This window comes from Athene noctua, chromosome 1 (genome assembly GCF_965140245.1).
Source record: "Athene noctua chromosome 1, bAthNoc1.hap1.1, whole genome shotgun sequence".
NCBI lineage: Eukaryota > Metazoa > Chordata > Aves > Strigiformes > Strigidae > Athene > Athene noctua.
Genome location: NC_134037.1, coordinates 123408157 through 123417677, shown reverse-complemented (window position 1 = coordinate 123417677; position 9521 = coordinate 123408157).

The following is a 9521-nucleotide window of genomic DNA, read 5'->3' as shown; positions in this document are numbered from 1 at the left end:
GGTCATGTTCTTTTCTCCATCAAGAGAGCATCTTTCTAATTCTATTGGTGCTGTAGGTACTGGAGCAGTAGGAATCTGTATTTTGCAGTCTAAAGAGATTATTTCAGTAATAATCATGTAAGAATGCAGAAAGTTTTAGCATTTGCCCATCATTAACATATAGCATGAATTGGCCTGTTCCCCAGACACTTCATTCAACAATAAATTCTGACAATACCGACATTTTGAGCAGCGAAGCAGAATAGACAATAGAGAAAGAAATGAACTATCAATCTGTCTCTAATTGTTAGTGGACTGGCATTATTGATGGTTTGTTCAGTTTCATTGATGGGCACCATGTTGCAAGTAACATGCAGTACCAGTTCACGTAAATTGTCTTCTTTCTGACATAGTTAATGGATCTATGGAAGTTTCTCCCCCAGGTGAGAACCTGACCCAACATTGAGACATGACATTGCTTTGATAAACTTACAGCATAAAGAGGATGGTGGCATAACAGGCAAAATCTTCGTTGTGAAGGCAGAAACAGAGACAACTGTAGTCTGTCAGCACAGGTGAAAGAAGAGGAGCTGAACAACAGAATAATAGTGATAAGTAGCAGAATTTGATTTCATTAGCCTGAGAAGACTGAGGCTTTTTGCTGGCCATTTTACAATTCTCTCACTTGACTTGTTTACTAATGGAAATATTTGCCAAGGAACTTTGGAAAAATAGTGACATATGAACAATCTGTTGCGGCATATTGTAGTGGCGTTGTTTGTGCTGCTATAGTTATGAAGCTTTTAGCATTTTTGTAATTTGTCTTGAAAAAGCTGGAGCTTGGCATGAAGTTTTTGGGTGCCTCTATCTTCAAGTCAGATGGTTTTCATATTTTTTGTTATATTTCTGTAGATTTTTTTTTATATGTGAAGAAAAGCCTGGAGAGATGCTGTGTCAAAGAAAAGGAAAAAGTGCTCAGTTGAAGAAAGACGCAGAAGGTGGGAAAAAAACAAATGAATTGCAAGATGAGGAGAAACAGGTGCAAACTTATTTTCAAGGTGAGAAGAGTGTTTACAGGATACTCACAGGTCTTACGTAACTGCAAAATTAACCAGGCTATGCAAAAAAGGCCTTGGGATTTTTACTTTCTTTTCGTTTCAGATCTCACATCAATGATTTACTTCAGTGCTAGTCTTTTGTACAGGACAGTGGCTCGACTCAAATTGCTGGGTTTTAGGGTGCTCATTCGATGGACTCCATAAAAATCAAATCAGCACACTAAGGGAAGCATCAGCTTCATGTATTTTAACTGCAGATGCAAAATGGTTACAAGAAAGCGCAAGGGCAAAGAGCTGTACAAACAAGTTAAGAGAGAATGAACTGTGCCATCCAGCAACACCACCAAAAAAGACTGAACAAATCAAAACTCATCTCCTGCTTCTGTCTGAGCAGGACGTCTTAGCACTGCTGGCCTAACACTGACCTGTAGGATACATTTCCATTGCATGATAAGCCTCAGTCAGAACCTCCTGTTCGAGTACTTGAACTGCCATGTGGATTTGCTGGGGTGGGACAGAGAAGTACCTGCCAGAAATGTGGACTGCACAAGCACAACAGACATCTGTTGGAAAGAAGCCTAGAGAGGAACTGAAGAAGAGGGAAAGAGAAAAAGGGAACAAAACCCAAACAGAATCATTGATGAGTAATCCAAAAATGCGGAGAAAAAAATACCGTATAAAAATTGGCTGTGAGGGAAGCTGGGAAGTGATAAGTGCGGTCAGGACACTGGTATATGTTATTCCATTTGGGAATATTTCCCATCACTTCTTAGGGCTTCATATGGGTAGTTGCCATTACTGCTAAATGCATATGAAGTATTAAAGTTTCAGTCAGAAGAATAAGACTCTGTCCTCCCCTTCCCTGAACCACGGCCCACACAGAACATCCTACACTCCTGCCAGGCATCATCCTAAACACACGGAAAATCTTATCTGACACATGTAGGATTAATAAGGCACTTAGCTAGTGTTATCGAAGCCTTCACTGCTTGACTGTCATGTCTTATCACAATTCTGCAATAATTTTCTTGACACTTTGAACTTTTCATAGGTCTTTTTGAGGGAGAAGGAGGTTGAAAGAGGAATATTGCAGTACTGTTGATGAACCAGTTAACTATAATCCTTGTTCTGTGCAACTTCAGGAAGAAAATGTAGATAACTGTGTTTACTTTTAACATTTTGCTTTTCATAGTACTTTAACAGGTGGATGAATAAAGTTTATTACAGCAGCTTTGAAATTAGTCAAAAATAACTGAAAAATTATAGTGTATGCATAACCTACAGATTTGATTAACTCAAGATAATGTAGCTAGAGGTTTGGTGTGATTAAGTGGGATTGAACATATATACATATCATGAGGTATAACCTATCAACCTTTGTATGGAGAGAGTAATATCCTATTATACTACCTAAAATATATATCCAGATCTATATATAGATTATAATGAGATATCAAAGCATGTATTAGAACCAATTATGAATGAAAAGAACAATGGCTAGTCCAGACTGCACTGATGGTTATTAGAAAGAAAATTCCCCCTCTGGGAAGTTTATTTCACAATGTATCTTCTAATTTAATCTTCAGGAGCTCACATCAGCTAGTGCTGCATGCCGGATACCTACTTATGGACCTTTAGTACTATCCTTGAAACACGACTTCTATGTTCTGATGTTCCCCCCTCAGTCCCTGTCCTGCTGTCTCATACCATGAAACACAAATTACCCGTAAAAATGATAATTCTCTTATTAGTTTTAAAGGTCAAATCAAACGATGTGGAAAATATGCAGTGGTGTGACATATAATTTACATAATTGCCACAAAACCACTGCACTACAACAGGGGGTGGGGGAAAACAAAATAAAGCTTCGATTTGAGGAAAAGCCAATCAGCCAGATTTGCAGTGAGAGTAAAGTGGGGCTGCACCACCTACATGGGAGCAACATTAGCAACCTGACACCACATTTGGCTCTGAATTTACTCCCAGTTTCTCACTCCTTTCCCCAAAATACATGCACACACACAATGAGAAAGGGAAAACGAGAGAGATTTCCCACCAATCCTGGATTTTAAACTGACTTGTTTTAGATCTGGAATGTAATTTTCAAGTTCATTATGTAAGCACACTACCCTTAAGTGAGGGAACGGACAGAAAGACGACATTGCCAGTCCCACCCAGTGTCCCAAATGGTATCACACATTGGAGATAATGAGGTGTGAGCAGAGTCAGTGCTAGGAGCCTGTCGGTCCTTAGCATCCCCTTTGCAGACGTTGCTTTTCCTAGGCACTCACAACAAGCAGGTAAAGGACTTCATTTGGCTTTTGAATAAAGCACTGCCCTTCTCCAGGGTTTGCCATTCTGGGCATGGTCTATGGATCCTGCTTCTCCTCAGGACACAATTCATGTGGGAATAAGAGGAGCTTCAAATACACAGGATGCAACTCTACACATCCCAGTGGAGGACTCATGAAAGGTGAAGCAGCAGCCAATATGCTTGCATAGGGAGGAATGAAACTCAGCTTGTAGCTTAATAGTGATTTCCTAGAAGCCCTCACAGAAAACAGAACTTGGATAAATGTAGTTTGAATCGGTTAAAGAAAAAAACAAAACCAAAACTACCACACAAAACCTGAGCTATTTAAAAGCAAGTTTAGGATTTCTTCTAATGCCCTGATACTCCTTTCTTAAACTGATTAACATGATGGCTGCATTTGGCTGAATATTTTTAGAGACATTTTATACAGGAATTAGATAACTCAATAAACTGGTAATAAGCTTGACATCTACTAATTTTTATTTAGGGTGCTTCCCTCTCTTCTGCCTGCCTAGCACGACAGTCATTACACTAGGTTCTCTGCTTGGTGCATCTGACAGCTGACACGATGATTATTTCTGAGATGAAGACAGCAAGTTGTCTCTATTTGTGTCAATGAAGTATTAACTCTGATTATATCATTGGTTACCATGACTCAGTTTATTAGTATATCATGTTGTGTACTTGTATCTTAAATTATGTGTAGTGTGTTAACTATGTATAAGTCTATTTTGCCCTTTTTTAAAAAAAAAAATATGACAAAACCAGTCATACTTTACTTTGATTAATGAAGGTTGATCTTACCTTAAAATAATTAAGCTGACAATAGGTGTCTACACATTAGTAAAACAGAGTAGGGTACTGAGGAAAAGGTGTTTTATTACGTTATGTCTCCATTTTGGATTTATAACTCAGTTCATTTCATATCACATATATTTATCATCTAGGTTCTTAATAGAACTTTTTAATCAGCAGAAGTGAGAGAGATCACTTATTCATTTGACATATCAGAGATTAATAAAAATGTAATGAATGAGCAAATCCAAATAGTCTTTCAGACCAGAAACTTCGCTGCTTCTGAAGTGCAAAGCTCTGTTATGAAATAGAAGAGGTAAAATTCTTTTAGCTATCAACGGGCATTCATATAATTCACTGCATATATTAAAGGAATCCCACAAGGTATCTATTCAAGGTCAAGTTATTTTACATTTCTATAATATTAAAAAGAGGGGAAAAAAAGTAATACAATGACATACTGAAAGAGGGCATCAGATAATTAGATAAGGAACATTCATGATCCAGGCATTCAGAGAGCTTAAAACTAATTTTAGAAGTGAGCAATACTGCTCTTTTTTTTTTTTTTTAGGATCAGATTAATGGCAGCCTCAAAAATACAGCTGAGCTGAAATATATTAATGTCATGATAAAAGTCAGTTTGCACATGGCTATCAGACACCACAGGTGGAAAAAATTCAGGTACTACTGATAAATCACTAGAAGATCCTTACAGCTCTTAAATCTTACCAGAAATGTATACATATAATTAATAATCACATGAATTTCCTTTTTTCTAAGCCTTCTTCTATATGAACATAAATGCAATGTTATTAAAGCTATTAAAGCTTATAAAATAAACAATATGAAATAAAGTAGTGCATATTCAAACATCTAATTTTTACTACTCCACCCCTTCTGAACCCCTACCTTTTGTTCTTTCTACCTACTTGGCATACCTTGTCTTTGACAGAAGATTTGAAGGGTGAGAGCTGTCACTTCTGATGTTAGTACAATACCCAGCACAACCAGGCCTGTAGATGTTAGAGTAATAACAATAAATCACAGTCTGAGGGGATAGCTCAAGCAAGGGAAATATTCTTTGCAATGAAACAGTTGGATCTCTAGTGGTATCTGAGCAAACTTTCCCGCACTGACCACAAGCAAACCTTTACACAGTTTTGAAGGGCCAATATCGGGAGTGAGGAGCTCAGTGCTTCTCCCAGTGTGTGCATTTTCCCCCTTTCCTTGGCTGACACCACTCATGTTGACAGGGTGCTTGTGTCATGCTGAAACTGTCCTATTAACATGTAATCTGACACAAGCTATTATTTTGCACAGCACTGTCTGGATTTAAATATGTCAATTGTCTTGAATTTAAGAAAATATTCATAATAGTTATTAGTAACTTTTTATTAACAGTAGGCTTCTCACAGACACTGAAGCCAATTTACAGACTTCTATCCACAAAGAACAGGTGTAAATTAATCATACTTTTTAAAAAAACTGTAATAATGAAGAGGCATAACGCCGCTTTAGTACAAGTCTCGATCACAGTATACTATAATAACTATTGCATCTGATGCTGTTCCAGTCCAGTCAAGGAATGGGGAATGTGAGAGGTCTCCTCAGGGCTGGTCGTGGGGTACAGAGCTGCATCCAATAACTGGTAAGACTCTGATCCTGTCACTTTACTTCCAGTCTTGCTAAGTGTCACCCTATTAAGGAATTGGTTCCATAACCTGATTTCTTCCACCATTGTGGGGGTGGCAAAGATGATTAGAAGGCAGATCATAAGGTTGAACACGTGCCTTTGTTTCTACTGTGATTGTGAATGAAGAGACACCTATCATTATTTATTCCCATTGACTTTTTTTTTTCCTCTGGTATATACTGTTTATTATTCTAGACTATAGGGCTTCAAGGGCAGATGTTGTCTTTGTGTGCTGTGCCAAACAAGACAGCTCTAATCTTTATTGGGGATTATTAAACACTACTGCAAAAATTAAAATAACACACACTTCCAGACAAGAGAAGAAGAGATTGAGAACTGTGACATCCATCCTCAGATTTGTGAATGTAACATGACACAGGTCCAGAGCATCACAGCAATAACAAATAGTTGAGGGGTCTGTCTGGGAGTTCTTGTTCACAACCCTGCACTGCAGATACCTGTGCAAACCCAGTGGAAAGTCTTACAAATTTCATGCTTATTGTTACTTCCTTCTTCGTGTTTTGGAGACTAACAGCACAGAAAGTTATAAATGGGATAAAGACAACACACCTAAATCAAGTAAAAGTTGTTGCTTAAGACAGTTGGAAATAGTTACATTTCTACTAAATATCAAGATCAAGCAAGATTTATTTTTCATTTGTAACTTGGTTCAGTTATGGGAGCACACAAATGCTGTAATCTGTCTATCGTATAATAGCTCCAGACTGGATTTAGATGAGTGAAAGAGACATTTATGAGAAATGTCTGATGAGAAAACACACTGAAAGAAGATGACAGACCTATGCTGCAAAATGGGAAGATTATGTACGCACCAACTTCTGCATCATTACTGATTACTGCCATCAGATCAGAACAAGATTTTACCTGAAAGGCTAGTATTGAGAAAAAAAAAAAAAAAAAAAAAAAAGTAAAAAAGAAAAACTTGTAGACTTCTTTTTACAACAATTTGCTCAGAGGCAAAGGATCAGCTTTCCACACTAAAATAACCACAATTGGCTGAATACAATTAATACTGGTGTTTTCTCAGTAACAGATGAAAGCACAGTAGACTTACAAGCCTGCCAATTTTGTACTAAATAAAAGTATTAAAATGGTAATGTGAATGCATAGTCTGTCTAAGACAGTATTTTAAAGTTGATTTCGCCGTTGCTGTACATTTTGCTTTATGCAGTGTTCCTCTGCATTATAGAGGCTACCAAGAGGGGAACTTGTTTATCTCCTTCTGAGGTTGGTGGCCCACCTGAACTGCAGTTCTCCTTGCACCTCTTGAAGTGGCCCACATCAAATTAAATTATGAACTTTTCCCCTCAAATCCCAGTTTCCTGCATGACCGCAGGCAACCAACTAATTTCCAACATGGGAAGAGCTTCTGGGTTTGTCTGCCATAAGCTCTTATGTTGGGAATGAGTGGGATATCTGGAACAATGGTTGGTTAAGTCTGTAGGGTAACTGTTCCCATCCTGAGAGAGTAGGGGTGAGGACCCTACCTTTAGATTTGAGGTTATGACAGGTGGGGATTCCCTTTAGCTCTAGACTTGATTTGGACAAGCGAAAAATTTTTCTGAGAAATGTCAGATGAGGAAATATACTGGAAATGTAGAAGAGAAACCCAGCTGCTGTTATCCAGCCATTGAAATGTTGTCAAATGAACATTATAATGTGGCCATTTTGAATTTAGGCCTGAGGAAGATCCTAGATTTGTAGAACCATGGACCCTCGTGAAAAGCAGCACTAAAACACTCCTGAATGCAAATTCCCTACTCAGCCCAAAAGTGGCTGTGGGCGTGATACTGGTATTACTTGAAGTGGTTTCAACAGTGCAACAGCAGTGATTTGTCTACCTAAGGCTGGTCTTGACAGTACTGCTGAGACATCAGAGTCGGGCCAAGAAAAACATAATTATGGATTATTCTGACAGCCAGTCTGTCAGCGAATTATTACCTAACCTACAACTACACATGGCCCCTTCCCAGAAAATGAGTAAGACTCAAAACAGATCATAACCAAATGTATTCCAGTGCAAGAAGAATCAATTTACTGACCCTCCACCCATCTGCAGAAGACACTTGATGGCAACTTTGCTTATGCTTGAACAGACTGACAGTAGGTAGAAGGAAGAGTTTCAGATCTGGCATAAACAGTAGCTCATCTCATAGGTTTCAACTGCTTGTCTAGAAGATGTCAAGGTAATGAGTCCTGAAGTGAGCTCTGTGAGATATTTATCTTCTGAGGGCAATGTTGTTGTGGTTTTGGGTTTGTTTTTTTTTTTTTTTGTGACTAAACCTCTTGGGAATTTGGAAATATTACAATCTTTTCTCCCTTTGCTCACAAGGGAACCAAACAAAAAGATCCCAGAATAATCCAATGAATGGAATGGAGCCCTGTGAAGAATATTCACAGCCATATTTCAAGAGCTGCTGTCTAGATTTTTGTAAGAGGTTTGGAAGCATTTCCCTCAAATAAGCCCCATTTGAACCAAGGTACAAATGAATAGAGAATGTTGATCAAATGACATCACACTGGTGTGGTTTCACCACGTACTCACTAGGGTTAACAAGGAAGACTGTTCTGAGCCTGCTGTCACTATGTTTTATAAGCAAGCTGCAGAAGGACTTCTGTCAGCAGAAGTTAAATGTACCGATTGAGGGCAGTATATCATCTGCACAAGCATTCACTTAGAAATGGAGCGTGTGTTTGTTCTGTAAAATTTTTTCAGCCAACTACTTTTCCTTCTCATCAGAATTTTTTTCCAGCAGATTTTTCCAGCCTGTTACAGAATGGATGTTATGACACACTAAAAATCCAGTCTGCTCTTGTCTGTATGGAACAGAATATTGTTCTCTGGCTTAATCTTTCAGTGATCACCAAACAGAGTAGCAAATTATTGCTGCAGGAGGTCTGAAGCAATTTATGCAATATTTTGCTCATGAAGACTTACTGTTATTTCTCAGCAGTCATAACAGAAAAATATATACTGAATACCTTATTGCTTTTTAGCATTCATAGAGTTTGCAGCAAACATGTTAGGAGTTGCCAAATGCAATAGCCAGAGGCAAGGCTGCTGCAGCTCTGTGTTCCCATGTCCAGTGAGTAGTGAGGTTTAGCACCTACTCCTAATAGGTACCCACACAGACACAGGTATACCACAAATATATACACAGACACATGGCCAGCTACATGGCTCACTGCAGAGACAGTAAGCACTCACACAAACAAACAGCAACCTCCTCTTGTTTTCCTCTCTAGCTGAGCAGGATAAAAGTCTGTTAGTGGAAAATACACACAGACACACACATATATGTAAGCATATATATCGACACTCACAACGCAGATGCCCTAAGTAAGTGGCCTTAGACACTCAGTCTGTCTAATATCTTGCCCTCAACCCTTGCTCTTCCCAGATGCAGGTACCTCAGGACCAAACAGCCCCACTCCAGCTGCTGGTCCACAAATGCTCTTGCATGCACACTTTCATGCCTCCAGTAACCAGTCCTAAGCACCCAGCCTGTCTTTCACTGGCCCTTCACCCTCTCATCTCTAGTTGTCTCTCACATGCAAACGATCCCACTCAGTTGACCCCCACAGACTTACAGACCTTATGATCTCCCTAGTAGTTGTATTGGACTTGTGGGTCCCCACCATAACCAACTTGCAGACCCTC